Here is a 26,169-nt window from a genome sequence, read left to right on the forward strand (position 1 = left end):
GAGAGCCAGTCTGTGTGTGAGAGACAGTGTGTGTGTGTGTGTATGTGGGAATCTGTATTGGGTGATTGTGTGAGAGACAGAGTGTGTGTTGGGGACTGTGTGTGTGTGAGACAATTTGCGTTGGGGGACTGTGAGAGACAGAGTGTATGTGGGTGTGAGAACCTGTTTGTGTATGTTAGGGAAGTTTGAGAGACAGTGCGCGCACTGTCACTTTAAGTCCCCCCTCCCTCCCCTCCCCCTCCCGCTTAGCCTGGCTCCCCCCCCCACCCCAGCCCCCCACATGGAAGTTTCTCTCCTCCTGACCCTGTCCCTGCTGGCCCCCACCAGAGACCGAATGGCGCAGGACCGCAGGCAGGGAGGGACTTGGCTCTGCTCTGGGCAGCAGGCGGTGGGCCGCGCCACCAGTGACCGGCCCCAGCCGTGCCGCTCTGACCTCCCCAGGGCTGGGGCAGAGCTGAAGCCCTCAGCCGGCCAGCTGAGGAGTGAGGGAGGGAGGGGCCAGGGGGTCGGGGAGAAGCCCGCTGGCCCAGCGCTGGAAAGGGGCCAAAGAAGAGAGGAGCCCCTTGTGGCATCCCCCTGGCTATGGTGCCCTGGGCGTGGGCCCCGTTTACCCAGCCCTGAGTTTGCTAAAGTCTGTCTTCTTGAAATCCATTATCATTATTGTGCTGTTTTCCTTCCTACCATTCCTTAGAAACATGAACTCTACCATTTCATGATCACTTTCACCTAAGCTGCCTTCCACTTTCAAATTCTCAACCAGTTCCTCCCTATTTGTCAAAATCAAATATAGAACAGCGTGTACCCTAGTAGCTTTCTCCATCTTCTGAATTAAAAAATTGTCTCCAATATATTCCAAGAACTTGCTGGAACTTATACCGACCTAACCCCTCTTGTAGACAGCACTATGTTGGCAGGAGAGCTCCTCCGGCCAACATAACTACCGCCTCTCAGGGAGGTGGATTAACTACATGGACGGGAGAGTGCTCTCCTGTCAGCATAGAGCGTCTTCATTAAAGCACTACAGCAGTGCAGCTGCATCAGTGCCGATGCAGTGTTTTAAATGTAGACTTGCCCTAGGTCCCTGGCCATTACCATCAAGTAGTCTCCAGCTCCAGATTACAAACAGCTCAATATTAACCTATCTGGACGGGACATGGGGCAGGTAGCAGCTGTCAAATATTTGGGCAGCGTTACAGACAGTGCTGGTGGATGTTTGAAAGACATGGGCAATCACTTAGCAGCAGCTGGTGCCATGTTCTGAGCCCTTCAGTGGCCTGTGTAGGGATTTCATGACATCAAATTTGCTATGAAGTTGCAGGTCTATAGAACCATAGTTATACCAACTCTATCATATGGAAGTCAAACGAAGGCACTGAGGAAGGCTGAAGAACACAGGATTGATGTTTTCAATTCTTGTTGTCTTCATCAGCTGCTCTATATCAAGTGGCAGGATACTATCAGAAATGAGAATATTCAAAGCCAAACCCAGCAACTGCCTCCATCAGCATTGGTTTGATTTTGGCAATTTTCTTGGTATGGACATATCATTAGAATGGAGGACTAATGAATTCCAAGGGTGTGTACGTAGGAATGCCGCTACGTGGCCATTGATCACGTGGGCATCAAAAGCTTTGGTGGCACAACAAGATTGCAAAAGGGAAACAGATATCTGACATTTTGGTCCTGGGCTTTATCAAGGGTGCTTTTCCTTTTGATGAACCTGAGAATGGTACATTGGGACTCAGAGACAGTACAAGTTAAACACAAATGTTATGGTTAAGAGGTAGCCACAAACACACATTTGGCTGCTTGTGGGCCTGTCTTATTGTTACTAACTTTAATATCTGCTCACCCACATGCCTCAGTTCAACGTCTGTTCCACTTTTTCCCACGGTCAGTTCAGTCCTGAACACATATGCTGTGTCTTCAAGGTCTAACGAATTACAGCAATAATACAATGATTGGGATCCATAATACTACTACTTTGCACTTGTGTCTTGCCTTCCACTTGGTTTCAAAGTGCTTTGCAAACTTTAGTGTGCACAAGGAAATCCTGCAGCCCTAGACTACCACCATGGAAGAGCCAAGAGATCCTTTTTCTCCTTCACCACAGTGACCATTAAGACCAGAAGAACTGAAAACCACTGAAACTAGGCTGAAAACCACTTTGTTACCCAGAAATTTTCCACTCAGTTTCAGAATACAGCACCTTCCATTTGGCTCCCAGGAATGGCTCGCTGTGCAAATGACATACCTTTCTAAAAATCTGACATGTTCACGCAACAGCAAGTCCCACAAGCATTGAACATTATTCAAGCCACCATTTGCAACCCTGAACCATGTGGTTCCTGGCTGGTGAAATACAGTAAAGAGCGCCTACTCTCTCTGTTAACTGTGATTGTCAACACTTCCTTTGGGTACGTCCAGACGACCCGCCGTATCGGCGAGTAGCGATCAATTTATCGGGGATCGATATATCGCGTCTCGTTAAGATGCGATATATCGATCCCCAAACGTGCTCCCCGTCGACTCCGGAACTCCACCGGAGCGAGCGGCAGTAGCGGAGTTGACGGGGTAGCCGCGGCCGTCGATCCCGCGCCATGAGGACCCAAGGTAAATCAATCTAAGATACTTTGACTTCAGCTACGCTATTTACGTAGCCTAAGTTGCGTATCTTAGATCGATCCCCCGCCTAGTGTAGACCAGCCCTTTGAAAAGAACAGTCTATACCCTACCCTAACACACACAACAATCCAGCCATAACTCAACAATCATCACCTGACCCAAATGATTTTGCTAACTATTGCCTACTGTCTGAGTCCCATTTTGGGGCAAAGTAATTGAGAAGCTGGTGAAGTGCCATTTACAGCTACACTTGGCCTCTGCCAAGTTATTGGACCCTTTCTAGGAAGGCTTTAGACTGGGCTATGTCACACAGATAGTGATGAGTAACATTTTCTTCTCGGGTATGGACAAAGGGCAAATATCCATATGCTTATGACCAGATCTCTGCAGAATTGGACATGCAGTCATGAGAGGCTACTGATTCCCCTTTAAGACTTAGCAGAGGTAAGCAGAAGAGTGTTGAGAAATGCTCTGATCCTTTCTCTGGAGAGGTTCATGATGGGCAACTGCACCTCTCACCTGAACAGTTCTGCAAGGATTGATCTGGTTCCCAAGTATTTATGTAAAAACTGGGGGTAGAGACTTTGACTTGTCTTTGTATATGGAAGAACATAAGATGGACCTACTCTGACTTTATCTATTGTGGAGGAACAGGGCTCTTTATTCCTGATGAACATTCTAGAGTTTTTTTCTCTAATTTAATTCCTTTTTGGAATAAAACTAAGCATGAGGTTTTTGTTGTGTTGAGTAAATCCTATTAAAATGGTTACAATTCTTAAGCTGTAGTACTTGAAGGAAATGTTTCAGACTTTGCTGCTTATATGATTTATTGAACATATTTCACAAAGCATTGATGGAGGAGTAGTGTTAGTTGTTAACTAGAATTATCTCCTAGGTCACATGTGGTGTCTCAATTCCTACAGTATTATTCATGAACATAAATGAAATGCAATTTTGTATACCATGGTATCCTAACCTGAATTCAGGCTGCTGAGTATAGAGAGGTTAATACCAAACAATTTACGGAGGCCAACATACCTTAACAAAACTTCTCAAGCCTGACCATGTTGTCTTGACTAGCCCCATTTTCAGATATTATTAAGTAAACTCTCAGAGCTTAGCATCTGGCAAAGAAGCATTTTGCTATTATTTACCCTGTCCTCTTATCCCTGGTTGTTCTTTTCTGATTTTTGAAAACCCTGATTTTTCTGCTAGTCAGAATTGGTAAAGGCCTTCTGAACTATGTGAAGTTACGTATATACAACTGTTTCATATATTTGAGTTTCCTGCCACAGACTTTTTGTTTGCTTTTTACAGATCAAGTATTGCGTCTTCTCAGTTGAAGACCCCTTTGTAAAAAGTTCAGGTTCGAAACATGTGCAAGATTAGTTTTGATTACTGTGATTATTACATTCTGCCTTGGGCAAATCATTTCACCCCTCTGTACCACAGTTTTCCATCATAAAATGGGGTAATAATGCTTGCTTACTTTTGTAAAGTGCTTTGAGATCTACAGCTGACAAGTGCTGTTACTGCTACCAATTATTCATTTGTATTATTTCCTTACTTCCCCCTCTCTGCTAGCACCCACTCCCTCCTGGAATCATACTCTTTGCCGTCCACTGACATGGCACTTCTGAAAATCAATAATTCCCAAAACACACTTCTCTTTCCAAGCCAAATCAACCATTTGGGTACTCACACCACAGCAAGAGTGAACTTCCACACTGAACTTCCTTTGGGTTTACAGGAAACATATCGTTTTGAAACCTTTTGGGGGTTGCCCACAAAAGTGAGCAATGAACTGAGACCTGTGGTGATTATTTGTCACATTCACAGCTGTTTTTTCAAGCTGAGACACTTCTTGGACAGTTCACAGGAACTGAAAGATGGCAGGAAGATTCTGTTTCATTTTCTAAAAATATTGCGCTGGTCAATGGCCATCCACATGGTTTAAAATGAAAGATAAAACATCTTCCTGAAATAGAATGTATTTCACCCAGTAAGTCAGAGTGTGTATAATCTTGTTAAATCACAGAGTTTCAACAACATAAACTAAAAGCATGTCTCAATATTTCAGTCAGCCTGCAGAGAAACCAGCATCTCCTCTGAGTAGAACACAAAGAAACTATGACATGTGCACACTCCTTACAAAAACTTCAATAATCGTATTATGCCTGATTCTGCAACTACGTGTAAGGATGACAGTGCATCTCATTGACTTTAATGGGAGTTCCATATGATGCAGTTACAGAATAGGACCCATTCAAGACCCATTCCCACAGCAACTAGTAAGTATAATTGTCACAGGTTCCCACTGAATTCCCCCTCTTTGCTATTCACTAAACTCTGTGAGGGAACTCAGCTGCTGATGTTGTCAGACGCCACCTGTATGGTGCTCTGCTCTGTTCAATGTTGATAACAGTCGGCTGCATGCGTGTGTTCCCTCTGTGTGCTGCCCGGGCTCTGCAGATCGCTGGCACAGCAGACCCCGAGAGAACCCCCAATGACCACAGACTCCGATAAGATACAAAGGCACCCAGCCAGGTTTATTGTCAAACGAAGCACAATAATACACCTCTACCCCGATATAACGCTGTCCTCAGGAGCCAAAAAATCTGGCCTCTGGCTCACAGCTTAACTTTGCTTTATGTTAGCAAAGTCTTGTCCATTACTTTAGTTCAGGCCTTAGGCCTCATACCGGGCCTCTGATATAAGGGATTATGTTTCAGGGCCTCATCTTACTACATTCCCCCACTTTTTGTCTTTTTATGGGGAGAATGTTTACCCATCCTCCCGGAAAAGCATAATGCTTGGACTAAAGATAACCCAGTGGGCTAAATACTGTTATGTGGTTATCTTATTTTACCATCCATACACTCATGCCCCATCTGCCTTTTAGTCTGCACATTCCCACGTACGACTGATAGACAGATTTTATTATCCAATTATTTTTTAGTCTCTTATGGCGGGCCTGGGAATGTTAGGCCCGGGACCATGACTGAGGAATGTAGTATTATGATTGAGCCTTAGAGGTACTCCCAAATAATTAATATATATGAATAATATAGATATGGCATATATATTTGTAGTGTATATGGGCATATATGTATAGTATGTATGTATACATATAACAGCACTTTATATCCAAGCATAACAATTCTTTTCCAATCTGTTGTTGTAGTTTGGCCCTTGTGCTACTGCAGATAGCAACCCTTTCCCCCGCTTCTCCTCACTTCGGCTGTCTCTCTTTGTTTTAAAAGTTAAAAGTTATAGTTTTTACAGAAACCTCCAAAAGATGAAGTAATTGAAAACAGAACAAAACAAGAAACAAAAAGAAAACAAGGTAAAAACTTTACTTTAAATAAATCCAGTAAATTCATTATTTTAACCCTTCTGGAATGGAACAGCTGGAATTATTCCTAACTTTCTTGAAGATATGGTTGCCAAGCAACAGAAATGCACACTCTGCTGCTAATCCTAACCACTCACTAATATTTGAAACATGGGCTTTTCTTATTTCCATATAGCAGAGTTTTAAAATAATGTTAAATATAAAGTAATGCAAAATTCCTTGTGACCAAATTAATACAATAAATTTGCCAAATATTAATATCTTTTTTATCAATTTATGTTAAAAGCTTTAAATAAGGTAATAACTTGTTTATTCAAATGTTTAACCCTTTTTATTTTTGTTTGCCTTATTTTGTACAGTTATGGCAATCACGTGTGGGAGTCAAAAGCTTCAGTGGCACCCTATGATTGCCAGTGATGGAATAAACAGAATATATGACCAGGCCACCTTATGCACCTTGCCAGAGGGCAAGCCAGCTTATGCTGTATGTGCAAAGAAGCTATGCCCCTCTGGAATTTGCTATGATGAAGCTGATGAGTTGTTTTCCACGTTTCCGAGAGTTTCAATCATGATGGGGCTTTTAATTGCTTAATTCTTCCACTCAGGGCATTTTTTTTAGTTTCTTTTTACTCCTGTACCATGTAATGTTCAATGATCACTCACTGCTTAGAGGGCTTGCAAGAGATCTGCTTTATTCAGTATCCAGTTTTAAATGGCTATACATAACTATAACAGCTTCAAAGCATCCCACCCAGCCTCTCTGTCTAGGAAGCTCACCCCTTAAAGACACATTCCCCAATACCTCTCACACAGCTCCAACATTCACAAGCTTGAGATTCTTAAAAAGGGTGACACTTTTGTCTGACACATTAATGACTTGAACTCGAAACTCTCCACTGGAACTTGCTGGTGCTAATATAGTACTTAGAGAACCCTTTTTGGTGGGGTTTCTGCTACAAAGAGGCCCGGAAAGCTGGAATGCTTCTTATCTCCAAAGTGGGACTGGTGTCAGGTTTCTTTCCTGCACTAAAACTGGGCATTGAATCAAGGCTCTACATGATTTTTGCTCCTGCTCTTGCAGGGGAAGGGTGTGGGCAGGGCCGGCGCAACCCATTAGGCAACCTAGGCGGTCACCTAGGGCTCTACAATTTGGGGGGCGGCGAAGGCGGCAGTATTTTGGCGGCGGGACCTTCTGCCGCCTCTGTGGGGGGCGGCATTTCGGGGCAGGACCTTCCGCCGCCTAGGGCGGCAGAAAAGCTAGTGGCGTTCCTGGGTGTGGGTGCTGACTAGAAAGTGTTGCCAATTATTCCAGTTTTTTGCTCCATTTATCTAATTCCTACCAGCACTCCTGCAAGAGCCACATTTCCAACAACTATTTCATCATCTAGTATCAGATAGAGTCACAGAGTTTAAGGTCAGAAGGGACCATTATGATCTTCTAGTCTGACCTCCTGCACAATGCAGGCCACAGAATCTCACCCACCCACTCCCGCAACAAACCCCTAACCTATGTCTGAGCCACTGAAGTCCTCAAATCATGGTTTAAAGATTTCAAGGTGCAGAGAATCCTCCAGCAAGTGCCTTGTGCCCCACGCTGCAGAGGAAGGCGAAAACCCCCCAGGGCGTCTGCCAATCTGCCCTGGAGGAAAATTCCTTCCTGACCCCAAATATGGCGATCAGCTAAACCCTGAGCATATGGGCAAGACTCACCAGCCAGACGCCCAGGAAAGAATTCTCTGTAGTAACTCAGATCCCACCCCATCTAACATCCCATCACAGGCCATTGGGCATATTTACCGCTAATAGTTAAAGATCAATTAATTGCCAAAATTAGGCTATCCCATCATACCATCCCCTCCATAAACTTATCAAGCTTAGTCTTGAAGCCAGATATGTCTTTTGCTCCCACTGTTCCCCTTGGAAGGCTGTTCCAGAACTTCACTCCTCTGATGGTTAGAAACCTTCGTCTAATTTCAAATCTAAACTTCCTGATGGCCAGTTTATATCCATGGTTGCTTGCTACACCCCAATTTGTGGTTTACATGCAGAAAGTCTATTCCAAACATTGTTTCTACAGAAATGCCTGGTTTGCCCAGGAAATCCATTTTGTAGTCAATCTTCTAAATCATAGGGTCAATTGCATTTTTCTGAGTACTTCTACAGGTCTCTATTTGATGGCTAGAAGTCAGAGTAGTCATTTGTAAATTAGTTTCCTTTAAGTCAAGGAGAAGAATACAAAATCCACTTCATTTTTTTTTCCTCACTAGACTTACTATTTTTGTGTCTTAATTGTTTGGGGCACAAATTTTAATTCAGGTTTATTACCAATTGTGTAAATTGAATACCAGGCCAAAGAAGGAGTGTTCAGGTCAAAAGCAGAACGTACACCGGGGGGGGCGGGGAGATGGAACGTAGAAACACATAAGAAAGATGAGCTCATCAGGTTCCAGTAACCCTGCATGACCACAAACTGATCTCTGAAAGCGTTCCACGTTTCAGCTGTAAGAAAACTATTTGACTATCTGATCTAGCCATTTATAAAATTATTGGAATCCTGGTGACTATCTCCTTCCTCAGTCATTAAAACGTTTCTAAACATAAGTGTCTGGTTATGGCCACTCGGAGTTTATAATTAATGTGGGTAATGGGACAAGTTTATGATGCCGTTGTTCAGCATTAAAAGCATACTGTCGCGTTAAATGTGCAATTCTGTTTTGAAAAGTGGCACCTTCTGAACTCAACAGATCTGATCCCTGTCGGCATTCAGTCATAAGTACTGACTTCAGTGATAAAAACAAGATTTTACTGCTTTTTACTCCTGGTTGCACTGCAGAGCCAACAGCTAAAGGGAGTTTAAGCTGGAGTTCATTCTTCATGGCATAGGGTCAACAGGATTGCTTACTACATTCCACCAGTTACACCTGTGCAAATCAAAGCAAGGCAATGAAGTTGTACGAGTATCAATGAGGGCATAATTTGGCCTGTAGAACATTTATTACTGGCGATGATAAGCAGCACAGAAAGAATCCAGCTTGACTTTCTGAACTCAGGTTGAATTTGTAGGTTTTGTAGTTAGAAAAACATTTTGTATTTACAAATAAAGCATATTTGATATGCAATCCTGATCACACATGGAACTCCACATCGCTATTTTTACAGTCACAATTCAGGAAATAAACGCACTTTAAAAATCATGGGCCTTATTCTAACGTCACGTACATTGGGGTTACACAGACGTGACCGACTTAAGTGGAATTATTCCTGATTTACACAAGTGTGAAATTAGAATCTATTCACAATATATTTCCAAAATATTCCTTGCCTAATCTACAGATAATACCTTAGATTATTAAAAGATTAAAAATATCAGTTTACATACTATGCTATTTAGTTTTCCCATTTTCCAGTTAAAATAAACTAGCTAGTATCACTTCTGTTTCTAGTCAATCACTTTCTATTTTTCATGTATTATGACACTGCTGCACTATTTGGGTGGCAAACATTGCAGGGGAATGTTTATTATTTAAAAATAACTTTTATTTGATCTTTTAATTTCATGGTAACATTTCCATTGGTCAGATTTTGAAAATAATTGGGTTTTTTACAAAACCTATATTTGGGCTAAATTTGACTGTGTCCCTTTGACACCTGCTGCACACGGTAGTCATCACAAAGGTGTATAGTGATCTCTAGTTCAGATTTTGAGTTGAGGCTAAAAAGACATGGCCAGATTAGAAAGTTATTTACCGTATGGTAACTGGAGGTTCTTTGAGATGCATGGTTGTGACAGAATATACCCCTGGGTTCACACTCTCCACACTATTGTAATAATGTTTGTACAAGGTATGCCTTTTGAGGTATCATTTCAAAACGTATAATTTGCTGATCAATACTATCATGGCAAAATGCACATAGCAGTGTTATATGTGAAGTTATAAACATAAGATGAGATCATGACTAAAATTATGTTTTGTTGGTAAGTCTGGGGACTGGCCAAACCAGTTCCTCAGAGACAAAGGGCAGGCTGATCCCTCAGCCAGGTGTAAATCATGCTGATGGACCATTACTTGCTAAGTGGCCATTCTTTGGCAGGAAACGGGGCAAGGGCAAAAAGTCTACATCTTAGGCTATGTCTACACTGTGAACCTTACAAAAGCACGGCTGATCTGCTGCAATGGTGCTGTTGTAAGGTGTGCTATGTAGCCGTTCTGTATCGCCGGGAGAGATCTCTTCCAGAGACAAAATAAAACCACCTCCAACGAGGGGGCGGTAGCTTCGTCATCGGGAGTGCGGCTCCTGCTGCCGAAGCGCTGTCCACAGCAGTGCTTTTCATCATTAAAACTTTTGTCGTTCAGGGGGGTGTTTTTTCACACCCCTGAGTGACAAAAGTTTTAACAATGAAAGTGCCAGTGTAAACAAAGCCTTACTACAGAAACAAGGTAGAGTTTCCTTCCACACAGACTGCCTGGCGCCTTTCTCCCAGCTGAAAATGCTTCTCAAAGGGGGGACAGGACTATAAAAAGAAGGGGCAGACATCCCAAGACACCCCTCCTCTCTCTCCCTGTCTGTCTCTGGCATCACACCTAAGCAGACACAGGAAAACTGCCATTGGATTTGGGGGGTAGGGGATCCTGATCTGAGAGTGTGGTCAGTAATCTGCTGAAAGTATGTGGTGAGAAAACTTTGCTTTTAATCTAATATAATTTGTTAAATTAGGTTATTGGTACCTATTTTATTTTTCTTGTAATCATTTCTGACTTTTATGCCTCATTATTTGCATTCACTTAAAATTTCTCTCTTTGTAGTTAATAAACCTGTTTTATTGTTTCATCTAATTCAGTGTATTTAAGTTGAAGTATCTGGATAACTATTTTTAAAAAATAAGATGGCATATTATTTCCTTAAAGGAATAACAGACTTAATATATTTGTATTTTCCAGGAGAGGGCTGGGCAGTATGGGACATACATTTCTGGGGTGAAATCCGGGACTGGGGCTATGTTGGGGTCACCCTGCCGTATAACCAAGGCTGGTGAGAGCCAAGGTGTGGCTGGCTGGCTGGTTGTAGCACACACACACCCAACATAGCTGGGAGTGACTTACATGCTGGAGGCTGTTTGTGAGCAGTCCAGGTTGGAGACTACAGCAGCAAGGCATTGTAATGAGCACTCCAGGTTATTGGGCAGAGGTGACACCACTACTCATTATTCTGGATTGTGCCCAGTTGTCCCTATCTGTACTCCACTGTGGATACACAGGCACCCCATGTGCCCAGAGTTGGAGCATTCTTGACAGCAATATCTGTTGGTCCACACATGCACCCTCACTCTCCTCATGCTTCCAACATAAAGGGTGGAGCAGATCGACCACCTCTCCAGTTCTTTTCTACTGCAAATCCAGGTAAGATCTGAAGCAGAGGGGAAGGAAGGAAGGTATATAATGACCACATATCACGAAGAACTTCCAATTGCCATGAGGTAAGTGACTTTCTCTTCCTCTTCAAGTGCTGGTGTCTATGGGCTGGTCCACACTACCCGCCTGATTCGGCGGGTAGAGATCGATCTTCTGGGATCGATTTATCGCGTCTCATCTGGACGCGATAGATCGATCCCAGAAGCGCTCCCCCGTCGACTGCGGAACTCCTGCTCGCCGAGAGGAGGAAGCGCTGTCGACGGGGGAGCCTGCCTGCGCCGCGTGGACCCGAAGTAAGTACTTTTAGTTCGATATAGGAAACGTCGACTTCAGCTACGCTATTCTCGTAGCTGAAGTTGCGTTTTCTATATCGATCCCCCGTCCCAGTGTGGACCTGCCCTATGTGTATTCCACTGTGGGTGACTGACAAGCAGTACTCAAGTAGGAGGAGGGTGCAAGGATGCAGGCAGCTGCGCTGCTCGAAGGACCGCTGTCCAAAAGGATGCATTAGTAGAGGAATCCAGCACTAAAGCATAATATCTTGCAAAGGTATGGATAGAACTTCATGTAGCTGCTTTGCAAATGTCAAGTAGGGGTACTTGAAGCAATGCCATGAAGTAACTTGTGGTCTTGTGGGATGAGCCTTCACTCCGGGAGGGGAGAAAGATGTGCCAGTTGATAGCAGAATAGGATACAATTCAAGATCCACGTAGAGATCCTCTGGGATTATATAGCCTGACCTTGGACTCTTTCTGCTATAGCGATAAATAATCTGGTAATTTTCTGATTGGCTTTGTCCTTTGCAGGTGAAAGGCTAAGACTATTTGCAGGTTGAGGGACTGAAGTCTCCTCTCCTCTTCAGATGCGTTTAGTTGCAGAAAAAATATAGGTAAATGCATTACTGGTTCAGGTAAAACTCCAAAACTACTTTGGGGGTGAACTTCGGACGTAAACGTGAGGAGACTTGTCTTTACGGAATATGGTGTAAGGCAGATCCTCCATCAGTGTTCTGAGCTCATCTAACCTTCTAGCTGAAGTGATGGCCACAAGAAATGCGACTTTCATAAATAGGAGAGACATGGAATGTGTAACTAGTGGTTCAAAGGGAAGCTTAGTGAGTTCCGAAAGAACAAGGTTTAAGTCCAGTTGAGGAATAGGTTTCCTTACTGGCAGAAAGGTTCTGATTAGGCCTTTCCAGAAACTGCTACTCAGTGGATAAGCAAAAATTGGAGTATCGATGTGAAGGTGGGTGGTAGACACTGATTGCTGCCAGGTGGACTCCTAAAGAGTTGATAGAGAAACCAGCCATTTTGAGAGAGAGAAGATGGTCTAAAATAAGAGGAATATCTACTGACTCTGGGAATGCAAGTTTTGCTGTGCCTAGATGGAGAAATGCTTCTCCTTGGCTAAACAGCATTTCCTGATTAAATCTTTTCTGCTATTAGTGAGGATGTTTTGTACGGCTTCAGAGCATGAACATTCTAGATGTGATGCCTTCCAAAAAAGAAGCCTTGAGATGGAGCGCTTGGTGGTTGGGATCCTTGATTCTGCACTTCTCCTGGCTTAGGAGGTTGGGAAAAGACTGAATGTTGATCATCAATTCCATAGGGTGACCGCTTATTCCCACAAGGGAATAGATCATGCTCCTCCCTGTTTGGTGTAATAGATGGTTGTCATATTGTCCAACATTATGAGTACCTGGTGACATTGGATGAATGGAAGAAAGACTTTTCAAGCTTCTTGGACTGCCTGTAATTCCAGAACGTTGATTTACACCCTGGCCTCTCAGGGTGTCCAACTGCCTTGTGCCATGTGGTTGTCCATGTGGATTCCACAGCTTAGGAGGGAGGCATCTATAATGATTGCCCTGACTAATGAGGGGCAAAGGAAGGGAATGCCCACACATACGTAAAGGGGATTTTTCCACTGCAGTAGAGATAACGTTACCTTGGTGGGAATTGTTACTATGGTGTTCATGGACTGTTTGTTTGGTGAGTACACTGTTTGAAGCCATGCTTGCAGGCAATGAAGGTGGAGTCTGGTGAACAGCATAACATAAATGCATGAAGCCATATGTCCAAGAAGAAAAAGACATACTCTGATTGGTGTTCAAGGGCTGCACATAACCTGATTTATGAGGTTGTTTGTTGTTTGGAATCTGTCCATCCAGGGCCGGTGCAACCACTAGGCGAACTAGGCAGTGGCCTGAGGCGGCAAGTGGTTGGGTGTGCCTGGGGCCATCCTCAGGCATAGGCAGCTGGGTAGGGTACCTGAAAATTTGGGGCACCACTGGCGCTTAGTGTCCATCCTACTGGTTTTCCTAACCCTTCCTGCAGGCTCTGAGGCCTTGGCTACACTGGCGCGGTACAGCGCTGCAACTTGCTGCGCTCAGGGGTGTGAAAACGTGCCCCCCGAGCGCAGCGAGTGCAGCGCTGTAAAGCGCCAGTGTAATCAGAGCCTGCAGTGCTGCATGCTCGCTCGCAGCACTGCAAGCTACTCCCCTGGGAGAGGTGGAGTACATACAGCGCTGCGAGAGCTCTCTCGCAGCGCTGGCGGCACGACTACACTCGTGCTTCACAGCGCTGCCATGGCAGCGCTGTGAATTCCCGAGTGTAGCCAAGGCCTGAGTCTTCCTGGGAAGGGGATCTAGTAGTTAAAAGAGAAACAGTCTCCAGCCTGCCAGACCTATTAGCACAACACTGAAACTGTTAAAGAGCCATTCAAGGGGTAATGAAGACATTTAACAGGCATTTGCCAACCCCCAGGTATCTACTGTCAGTTTCTGAATGTACTGACAAAAACAGTTGTGCATCACTGTAAACTGAGGGGTGAAAACATTATTTACTCAGAACATGTCAGTCTACAGGACCTTCATTTAAAATTTGCTTTAAAAATATTTCATTAGTGAGTTGGTGAAGATTATAAAATCACATATCTAAAAAATCCTTGCATAGATTTTTAGATGCACAATCATCTTTAGCCTTAAATGCTTGGATCTTCAGACATATGGTTTTTTAAATAAATTCTTCAAAAGACCACCCTCATCTAAAATACACATTTTAATTATATAGTAAAAAAAACTTACTTCCAAAGTCTTCCTGTCCTTTCTGTCCATCCATTTCTCCCTTCACCCCCTCTCCCCCACTGAAGGAAGCAACAGCCCTTTGCTTCCAGATAGCTACTTTACTTCTGACTATCTGATGAACTAGTTTTAAGCAAAATCAGTACCTTAGTAAGATATAAAATCCTTTGTTATGCCTAAAATCTTTGGAAACATATTTTTTAAAGTTGGTAAAATTTCATAAACGTGTATTGTTATGAAGATCACACACAGTAAATTAGTGTTCCTTTTTTCTAAAAGCAATGAACACTGTTATGAATACACTAAACCTCTGTGACTGATTAATTTAAAATAATGTCTGTTTCAGTGAGTTAAATATGTAGTAATCTGGAATGATTACTTTATGAAGGCTTAAGAGTACATTTAAAATATAAAATCAGCTTAGAAATACTGATTAAGAAAATGTAAAACAGAGAAGAGCTGCATCATGTATTCCATAATATTTAATGTTGTATTCAGCAAGACAGCTGACTCACCCTTACTACAAGGTTTTTGCAAATAAATGTCTGACAAACTTCAGGGCATATCAAAAAACCTGTGACTGACATTTTTTATTCCCAAGTTTAGTGCTTTTAATTAGGTACTGTGACAGACCCAGACCAGTGGGGTACAGGAGTCTGGTAGAGGGCAAATATACTGGTCACTGGATGAGTAGTTTTCTGTTCCCTGAGTGACCAGAGAAGGGGCTGCACTAGAGGAATCAGGAACCTGCTAGAACCAGTTAAGGCAGGCAGGCTAATTAGGACACCTGGAGCCAATTAAGAAGAAGCTGCTAGAATCAATTAAGGCAGGCTAATCAGGGCACCTGGGTTTTAAAAAGGAGCTCACTTCAGTTTGTGGTGTGAGTGTGAGGAGCTGGGAGCAAGAGGCGCAAGGAGCTGAGAGTGAGAGGGTGTGCTGCTGGAGGACTGAGGAGCACAAGCGTTATCAGACACCAGGAGGAAGGTCCTGTGGTGAGAATAAGGAAGGTGTTTGGAGGAGGCCATGGGGAAATAGCCCAGGGAGTTGTAGCTGTCATGCAGCTGTTACAGGAGGCACTATAGACAGGTGCAGTCCACAGGGCCCTGGGCTGGAACCCGGAGTAGAGGGCAGGCCCGGGTTCCCCCCAAACCTCCCAATTGACCTGGACTGTGGGTTCTTCCAGAGGGGAAGGTCTCTGGGCTGTTCCCCAACCCACATGGTGAATCTCTGAGGCAAGAAAATCCGCCAATAAGCACAGGACCCACCAAGATAGAGCAGGAACTTTGTCACAGTACCTTCTGCATGTCAATTCTGCGTGAGGGAGAGGGTACAGGGGTCTCTGCGGGGAACTGTGACTCTCCGCCACCGTGAGGCGGGCCGGGCGTCTTGTTGTTCTTTCTGCCTTGTCCCTCCGCCCCCGCCGGGCTGCAAGCTCAGGCTGCCGTCGGGCATAGGGGCACCAGTTTAATAATACTGCATAGGGCTTGCGGGGGCGGTGAGCCCCAGCCATGGAGGAGCTGGCGTGGTACAGGGGGGCAGGAGCCCTGCAAAGGCAGCAGCGCCACTAGCGGGGAGCAGCCGTGCCCCCCGCCCCTCCTGCCCAGGCTGCGGCCTGGCGCCCCCCCAGGGGGCACCTGCAGACTGCAGCAGATGCATGTGGGCAGAGGCCCCCGTGCGCCCCCCCCCGAACTGCCCCCTCGCCATGCTCGGGCTCTGTGGCTCCCAGGCATGTGAGCAGCCGCTGGGGCGCGGGGCCCTGAGACTGCTCCGGGAGGGGCGGCGGCAGCTCACACTCCCGGGAGCCGCAGAGCCCGAGCATGGCGAGGAGGGAGCCGGGGGGTGCACGGGGGGCCTCTGCCCACATGCATCTGCTGCAGGAGCCCCCAGAAGGCAGCTCCTCCCTGCTGAGCTGCTGCAGTGGCCCAAGCCTGGCAAAGCCAGTGAATGGACTTGGGGCAGGGGCCACCGGGGTGGGGTGGGGTGGGGAGGGCTCGCAGGGGGGGCTGTGCACCCTCCAGGGGAGTTCAGGGGGCGGGAAGGGGGGAACCTGGTCTGGGGAGCAGACCCGGGGCATGGCTGGCCCCTGGGGTCTATAAAGGCTCGTTGGGATTTGCCCCTCAATGAACCGATGTTACGGGGGGGAGGGCAAGGTAGAAGTTTCACCTAGGGTGCAAAATATCCTTGCACCTGCCCTGACCCTGACCCTGCTCATAGATATTTTCACAGGTTCATAGGGGGCCTCTACCATTTTAAATACAGAGTGCACCCAGCTGGCCTTGCAACTGCTCCCCGGGTCTTTACCAAAGTTTTTCTAGTCATAGTAGCCTATATCAGGCAAGGCGGCTTCATCGTCTTCCCCTGTCTCAACAACTAGTTTCTAAGACACATCAGGAAGCCTACGAGTTGACTTGGTAATGCTTCAGCTCCCGTCTTCCCTAGGGGTCAGCATAAACTTACAAAAGTATGTCCTCACTCCGACACAGATAGTAGACTTCATCAGCGCAACCCTAGATTCACTCATGACAAGAGCTTAGTTACGGATGGACACAGGGCCGGTGCAAGGATATTTTGCGCCCTAGGCAAAACTTCCACTTTGCGTGTCCCCGCCCCCCCATAACATCGGTGACAATTATTTACTATTCAGAATTACACTACCAATGTCAGCATTTCATTACATAAAACTGAAAAAAGCACAAATGTGCAATGCAGCAGCTCATGAATATACCTCATGAAAAGCATCTGATAAGCTTGGAGAAATCCAGGAAACGCAGGCACAGTAACAGATACATATAAGTGCTGACTAATTCTCCAGGAGCAGTGTCCTCATAGCTCTGCGTGCTAGACTTAACACAAAGGAAATAGTCATCCAAGGACATTCTCAAAAACGTACAGGTCAAATTCTTACTCAGGCCAAATTTCTTTTGAAGTATTTCCTTGAGTAAGAACTGTGGGTTTTCATTCACAGTGCTGTAATGAGAGAGAGCAAATGAAGAGGTCATTCTGTAGGCAATCATTAGGGTTTTTTTATGATAAGATACAGTATTTAATTTTGAACATCTTTATGACACTTTATTCCAAATAAAGGAATCCTATGCAAGCAGTGGAATATCAAAAATATTATGGTTCTTAGATTGTGTATCATTTTTTTTAAAGTGCACAGAGATAGCAGGAACAGCAGCAGTGGAATCATTCTCACCAGTTAGTTTTAAACTTGACCCAGCGGGAAAGTCCCCTGGACTTGAGTGGTTAGTTCATTATCCATGCTCATTTAGGCCCCAATTCAGCAAGGATTTGCAAAATTTCCTTTTTTATAATCTAAATAGATAAAGTAAATGCTGGCTTACTCCATCCTATTATTAATTGGCTGATTTGTTGTAGGTATAGTGGCAGATGGTCATAAGCAGAGACTTGAAGGAGAGGGTTCTGCCTTTACAGATTAGGTCAGGGAGAGCAGGAGTTCAGATTTGGCCCTGTTGGTACAATGCCGGATCTATGAAAGTGGGGAAGTAAAGAAGCTGACAGGCACCTTCCCCTGAGGAAAAAATGAAACTGCCTGGCCCAGTCACATGTTTTAATCATATAAAACTGTGGCAAATGAAATAGCATATTTTTATGAGACTGAAGATGACCCAATCACACTGTCAATTCACTGCAACAGAAACAAACGTTTAAATAAGTAATCCATTCCAGAGACTGAGGCCCATCTCAGGGTAAAAACTCTAATCTTGTGCAATGCTGCTGTAAATGTCAGGGCCCTAACTTGAATCTTCGTAATGAACAGTATGTTACAGTTTGAGATGGGGCTTTTCAAAATTGCTTAGTTTTGAAGGACGAGCAGTGATCTATCTGGGTCTTTCTGCATTTTTTTTTAAGTGATCTGGTCTACTGAAATGAACACGGAATACATTCTAAATGGAGGTGCTTACATCAGAGTCACATTACTAGGAAGACCAGACTACTCATGCACATAAAGATTTCCAGGATCAGCCTCTAGGACTGAAAACACTAGTTCTCTCCTTAGCAAGTACTAGGAATTGGAAAGTTTCAGCGTTGCTGTAATGTAGTTTTTAGGGGCCAAATTCCAGTGTCTTTATGCAGGCAAAACTCATGCTGACTAAGAACTCCAGAATATGGGTCAAGATTTTCTTGTAAAATTTAACTGACTTAATTAGTTTAACAACTGTATACATTTTTTTTTTAAATTGCTGAATTCATCTTACAAAAACACTGAACCTCTCTAGAAAGCAGTTCTCCACAGCTTTCTAGTGGCAAAGCTGATTCTGAGGCCATGTCTACACTACAAAATTATGTCGACCTAACTTACGTCTGCATCCAGCCACTGCGGTTATTAAATTCCTTGTGTTAGCGGTGCACGTCCTCACCAACAGTGCTTGTATTGATTGTATTGTCAGTGTGGGGCACTGTGGGATGGCTCCTGAAAGTCAGTAACAGTTGAAATAAGCAACACCGTGTCTATGCTGCCTAATTACATCGACCGTGACTCTCTGGCACTTGGGGAATTGGTGTTACTAAATCAGCATAAAGAAGCACTTATATTGGTGGGATTCAAATTTAAGTGAAGACGCTTCCACAGCAAGGTTGACACAACTAACCCTGCAGCGTAGACCAGGACTGAGTCCTACTTTGAATTCTGAAATTGTCAAGATAGTAGCTTCCCATTTGATTGCTAACTGTAGTTTTACATTTTAAAATGATTTACTCTCCATTGTAATGAGACACAGAATATGTTTATAGTACTCTGGAATTTTCCAGGTTTTCCCATCATTTATTTATACAAGTGAAACCATCTTTTATATTTATAAGCCTGTGTTGCTCTCCTCTGAATTCCTTCCAGTTGATTTTATGTTTCTAGTACTGAAGTCTCTAGGACTAAATGAAGCATTTTAGGTGTGGCCTTATTACAGTTTGTAAAGAGGGACTATCATCATTTGGTGCTGCCTCTCCAACATGCAGTCCCAGATTACATCTAGTATATCATATTGCAAACTCTTCTCTAATTTGTTATCCACAATCACCCCTTCCATTGAATAGCAGTGGTTTGGATTTTCTCCAGATGTATCTTATATTTGTTACTGCTGAACCTTATTTTGTTATTTTTGACCTATTTTTCCAAACCTATTTTCCTTTATATGACCTCTTTGTCTTCCCTAGCATTGACAACACCTCCCAGTTTGGTATGATCTGCAAATTTTATTAGCATGCTTCTTAAGTGTGGTCATTTATATGCTAACATTAAGCACAATAGTCTTTGCCACCAACTTCTCCATCACATTAACTGGGCTACAGAGAGATTGGGGATTTCCTTGTTCTTTTAATTCTTTGAATGTTCCTATTTTAATTCCCAGTCTTCCCACATTAGTAGCAACTGAAAAAAAATTCACCTTGACACCACTTTTGTTTACCTACAACAGGCTTATATTGTGAAGACTGTGTTCACAATAGAAGAGCTTGCAAATTAGAGAGGAAGAGTTAAAAAACATGACAGCTTATGCTGTGGCTTCATTAGGAATAAGAGGTGTTCTCTTAACTTGAATTAGCTAACTTGGGTAAAATCCTAGTGAAGGCACAGCAGTTTGTAGTTTTCACATGAATTATTAGCAGGTTGAGTGAAAGACTATAGCAGGGGTAGGCAACCTATGGCACGCGTGCCGCCTTTGGCACGCGAGCAGATTTTCAGTGGCACTCACACTGCCTGGGTCCGGGGGGCTCAGCATTTTAATTTAATTTTAAATGAAGCTTCTTAAACATTTTAAAAACCTTATTTACTTTACATACAACAATAGTTTAGTTATATATTATAGACTTAGAGAAAGAGACCTTCTAAAAACGTTAAAATATATTACTGGCACGCAAAACCTTAAATTAGAGTGAATAAATGAAGACTCGGCACACCACTTCTGAAAGGTTGCCGACCCCTGGACTACAGACAAGACTCTAGAGCAGTGGTTCCCAAACTTTAACAACCTGTGAACCCCTTTCACCAAAATGTCAAGTCTCGCGAACCCCATCCTAAAAACGAATATTTCCAGGGATTTTCTCTTTTACCTGAGTATAAATGATAAAAGCAGTGATCTTGGAAATATAAAATTTGTTTTTATGACATGCTTATTACACAGTATTATTATTTATCATTACACTATTTTTATTAATTATGAAAATGGCACCACTCTTCCAAGATCTCACTTTCGTAGCTTGTATCACTTTGAATAAGCCTGTTATAAGACAAGGCTCCTATGTTTCATCAAGGAGTATCAGATGTGAAACAGCATGAAGGTATCTAAGAAGCCAACTCAAAGAGTTCCTCTTACACAAGCATTCAGATCTTGAGCAGTCCAGATAAACAACACACGTTACAACAAAGCTTAAATTTCTTCTTCATAATAATTTTAAAAACAATACTAGCTGCCTATTTATTTTAAAAACAGCCAAAAATATCCACCTCCCTTTCCATTTCTTATAAGGAGTCTTGAAGTTTAAATCTCCTCAGTGTGACAGAGATGCTTGCTCTGATCTGCTTAGTTCTTGGAAGTCCAGGGGCTCCGGGCTGCTGGTCCCAGGCTGCTGGTCCCTAGGAATAGCTCTATCCGTCATTAGGGATTTTTTTTCCTGAGACCCCCCTGTAACATTTTGTGAACCCCCAGGGGTTCATGAACCCCAGTTTGGAAACCACTGCTCTAGAGTATCTGGTATCAGAGGCCACCCAAGACAGTCTACTGCCCTAGGCAAAGCTTCAGTCCTCTATCCCCCACCTCGTATCCCGTTAGAAGTTCACAGCAGACCTTTAGTGCCTCCCACACTGCTGCCACCCCCGAACATCATACAGCTACACTGGAGGCTGACAAGGCAAACCACAACCTGGGACTGCAGAGGCCAGGGGCACTGGAATAGGGGGCACCAGGGGGCCATGGCCCTCCCACTTTTTACCGGCAGTAAGAGTGAGCAACTGGGGGAAGGGAGCAGAGAGGAGCGAGAGGGATCTTGGAGCGGGAGGGGGGCCTCAGAGAGAAGGGGCTGTGTGAGGGCAGGAACTCAGTGTGGGGGGTGGAATGGGCAGTGTGAGGACAGAGCCTTGGGGGAAATGGTCAGTGCGAAGACAGGGCCTCGGGGGGCGGCGTGGCGCAGGGGTGGGGTGGCGTGGGGGTGGCTGCCGCTCCTGGGAGAGGCCGTTGGGCCCTGGTGAACAGACCTTATCAGATGGAAACAGTTCAACAACTCCCAGCAGGAGGCAACTCCCAGCTTGTAGGGTCTGGCTAATGGGCACCTCCCTGGCTGACAATTTTAAACAGTTCCAGGACCTTATCAAGAGGCTCATGGATTCTTTGCAGATTCCCTTTGAGGAGGTTCAAGAATCAAGAACCACATCATAAGTTGGTTGACATCCTCAATACAGCTTCATCTGCCTGCATCTCCCTACCTGTTATTGAGGCATGCCTGGACCCTGCAAAGATTATCTGGCACACCCTGGCCTCAATTCTTCCTACTTGCAAGAGAGTGGACAAATCCTCTCTGAGGATTCAGAATTCGTATTCCTCTCCTCTTTGGTAGCTGAGGTGGTTAACCAATATGGAAGGCAGCACCATGCTAAATCTACACCCTATGATAAAGATCATAAGTACCTCGATCAGTTTGGTAAAAAATCATATTTGTCAGTTACTTTACAATTCAGAATAACCAGCTACCAGACATTAATGGCAAAGTACAACCACACAAATTATACCGACCAGAACTCCTTTACTGAACATCTACCAGCAGAACACAAAGCAATTCCAGGGAATTATTGCAGAAGGCCAACTGCTTGCCAGAACTTCTCCGCAGGCTTCTCTCGATACTGCTGATACTGCCACTCGTTAGATTTCTACAGCAGAAGATATGAGCAGGGCCTCCTGGCTTCAGCTCTCGGAATTTCCAAAGGAGGTCCAGAACATGATTGAAGACCTTCCTTTTAATGTCACTAAACTGATGGCTGACAGCACAGGTGAATCTCTGCACATGTTAAAGGGCTCCAGGGCCACTTTATGTTCTCTGGGGATCTATACATCTACCCAAAAGAGAAAGTTTAGCAGGCCCCAGACAACACAGAGATCCCAGCCCGCCCTATTCTCAAGTTTGCACAGGTCATATGAACCTCAACGCCTGGGACAGAGGTTCCTGATGAGAAAACCACCCACCTCCCAACCCTCGACCTCACAACCTCCACCTTGAAGCACCAATTTGGATGGGGTGATCCAGGCTTTGAGCTGCCAAAAACTTCCATACCATCTGCCTTCCTCCCTTCGACAACCACCTTTACCACTTCTGGCAGGCTTGGAAGTCCATCGCTATGGACAAGTGGGTTTTGGAGATCATCTCCACAGGGTACTCCATCACCTTCACTTCACTTCTCTTCTACCTGACAACCTCTCTTCCCTGTCCCTCTTCAGAAACTCCTCCCACGAGAATCTGCTACAACAGGAAATAGACTCTCTTCTACTCCTGGGTGCTACAGAACCAGTTCCCAGGCAGCACAGAGGGAAGGAGTTTTATTCCAGACATTTCCTGGTTCCAAAAAAAGAGTGGCAGTTGGAGACCCCTCCTAGATTTAAGGCTATGTGACACCTTTGTGAAGGCACAAAAATTCAAAATGGTGGCACTTGCAGCAATAATTCCATCACTGGACCAAGGGGATTGATTCACAGCCCTCGACCTTCAGGATGCCTATTTCCATATAGCGATCCACCCGTCACACAAAAAAGATTCCTGTGTTTTACTCTCAGGCCCATTTTCAGTACAGGGAGTGCCCTTTTGGCCTGTCATCTGCCCCAGGATCTTTTCAAAGGTCATGCCAGTAGTAGTGGCACAGCTCCGCAGAAAAGGAATACTGGTGTTCCCTTACCTAGACAATTGGCTTCTGAAAGGTCGCTCCCTGGGCCTAACTTCACGGGCAACTTGCAAAGCCATAGATCTCTATCTCAAATTGGGCCTGCAATTGATCATTCAAAAATTCACCTGGCCCCTCTGCAAAAGTCAGAATTCATAGGAGCTCATCTTGATTCAGTAGCAACAAAAGCCTGCCTCCCAATGCAGATTCATGGCCCTCTCCAACATAGTCAACCTAATCCAGATCAGCCCTCAAACCCCAGTGAAGAACTGTCTTCAGCTGTTGGGGCATATAGCAGCTAATTCTTTCGTTATAGATCATGCAAGATTGTGAACGCAATGACTTCAACAGTGGCTCGGGACTGTTTATTCAGCAAACAGACACAGTCTAACTCCACTACTTTCCATACCCACCTTCATAAAGGAATCTTTAAATTGGTGGAAATACCCTCACAACGTTTGTGCAGGAGTCCCTTTCACCTGCCCTCCCCCAGCAGTTATCATAACAATGGATGCATCCCTGTTAGGATGGGGAGCACATCTGGACACCCACAGGGCCCAGGGCAGGTGGATGCCTCAGGAAACCACTCTGCATATCACCCTCCTGTGACTCAGGGACGTCAAATGTGCATGTCTCCAGTTTTTACCAGTAATCAGGGGCAAACACATAAAGATCATGATGGACAACATGTCATGCATGTCCTATATCAACCAGCAAGATTCCCCGCCCTTTGAGCCAAAGCTGTCAAACTTTGGAATTGATGCATACACAATCAGATCATCATCACAGCAGCTTACCTCCCAGGAGTTCAGAATGTGACAGCAGACACACTCAGCAGGCACTACTCTCAAGACCATGAGTGGGAGATAGATCTCATCATACTTCATCACTATTCCGGCAATGGGGCGCCCAGTTCTGCTCCGGAGGCGGGCTGAACCACTGATCCTTGGGGGATGCCTTTCACCTTCAGTGGTCATCAGGTCTACTGTATGTGTTCCCCTCAACTCCTCTACCAAAGTCCTACTAAAAAAATAAAAAAGGACAAATCCAGAGTTATTCTAAGAGTCCCAACCCAGCCTAGACAAACATTGTTTCCTTATTTGATACAGCTGGCCAATCACTCTCCAGGTAGCTCCTCATCTTCTCTCCCAGGAACGTGGGAAGATCCTTCATCCCAAGATCGGAGTTCTTTGCCTCAAAGCATGGCTGGTCAATGGTTCATGGGATTAGAAATAACCTGTTCAGAGAAAGTAAAAAGAGTGCTATTACACAGCAGAAAAACATGTACGCATTACACTTACTTATAAAAATGGGCACAATTTGCTTGCTGGTGTGACCTCAAACACATTCCACTGACAACTTCATTTTGCAGCAGACATATTGGATTACATTCTAGAACTAAAAAACTTGGGGCTGTTGCTGAGTTTTTTAGCGTCCACCTGGAAGCCATCACGGGTTTCCATTCTTCAATAGAAGGTTATTCTGTATTTGTGCATCCATCAACGATGAGGTTCCTCAGGGGGTTCAGAAATCTCTTTCCACTAGTCAAACATCATACTCTGGTTTGGGACCTCAATCTGGTTCTTAAACATCTTACAAGCTCTCTGTTTGAACTGATGGCTACCTGCTCACTCCTACATTTGTCAATGAAAACAGTGTTTCTGGTAGCCATCATGTCAGCTCAACGAGTTGGGGGAAATAGGGGCCCTTATGGCATACCCCCCTTTCATAATATTTTTCAAAGACAAGGTCACATTATGACCACACCCCAAGTTTTTACCAAAAATATCTTCCGAGTTCAGGGGTGCTGGAACAGAGGGTCCAGGGGGCCATGGCACCCCCAACTTTTTACTGGCCATAAGGGTGAGTGATGGGGAGAGGGGGCGGAGGGGGTGAGTGGGGGATGGGGTCTTGGGGGGGAAGAGGTGGTGTGGAAGTGGGGCCTTAGGGGAAGAGGCAGTGCAGGGGCAGGATCTGGGGGGGGGAAGGGGCAGCACAAGGGTGGGGCTTTGGGGGGAAGGGACAGGGGCTCAGGGCAAAGGGGCTGCATGGTGTGGGGGGGGGTGGGGCCATGATTCGGGCACCTGTGCCCATAGCCATGTCCATAGCTTGAGCCAAAGTAATCGTAGCAGAGAGAGCTGACAGTACTATGAATCTCAAATGCCCTGATGGGAGTCCAGATGGCGACCAAGTGGTCTTTTTTTGGTACTGAGTCTGAAGAGGTAGATCTCTTCTTGCTGCCTGGCTCCCCTGTCAGTACCAATGGTCTATTAGAGCCCAAAATTTTGGGGTCTCTAGGCTTAACAGAGCTCTTGGTACCTGAGGAATGAGGTACCAGCAGCCTCTTGGGTACCATGTCATAGACGAATAGGAGCCGAAATGGCTGGAGTCACCAGTAACCTTTACTTCCACTGGCAACCTCCTACCAGGAGCACTTGTGGTATGGTGTTTGGAAGGCTTATGAGAGGTCTTTGGTGAGTGAGCCTTGGAGATGATACAGGTAGCTGATTTACTTGGAGACTGGCATACGGGGGGCTCTCCCAGCCTGGATTATAGGCCAGGTGCAGTGAGCTCTCCATCATGAGGAGTTGAAATGTGATCTCCCTGTTTTTTCTGGCTCTAGATTTTAATGCCAGACAGAAGTTGCACTTTTGGGAAATATGAGATTCTCCAAGGCAACAGAAGCACTGGGCGTGTCCGTCACTCATGGGGATTGCCTCCCGGCATGACAGACAACATTCAAAACTGGGAGAACCAGATGCACCCTCCCAGTAAAGTAAAACTCCCAAGGGAGAAACTATCTAAAAAACTATATATA

General features: G+C 44.8%; 1 protein-coding gene across 1 annotated transcript in view; it reads right to left on the reverse strand.

The window, feature by feature from the left end:
• Positions 1–24,585, reverse strand: part of SH3BP2 (SH3 domain binding protein 2) — a 167,295-nt gene extending 142,710 nt beyond the window's left edge. Inside the window, exon 1 of the mRNA XM_024198565.3 lies at positions 24,149–24,585. The gene's annotated coding sequence lies outside the window, so the exon portion shown is untranslated. The remainder of the gene's footprint in view (positions 1–24,148) is intronic.
• Between the last annotated feature and the right edge of the window lie 1,584 nt (positions 24,586–26,169).

Source organism: Terrapene carolina, unplaced genomic scaffold (assembly GCF_002925995.2).
Source record: "Terrapene carolina triunguis isolate 2854851 unplaced genomic scaffold, T_m_triunguis-2.0 Scaffold66, whole genome shotgun sequence".
NCBI classification, from domain to species: domain Eukaryota; kingdom Metazoa; phylum Chordata; order Testudines; family Emydidae; genus Terrapene; species Terrapene triunguis.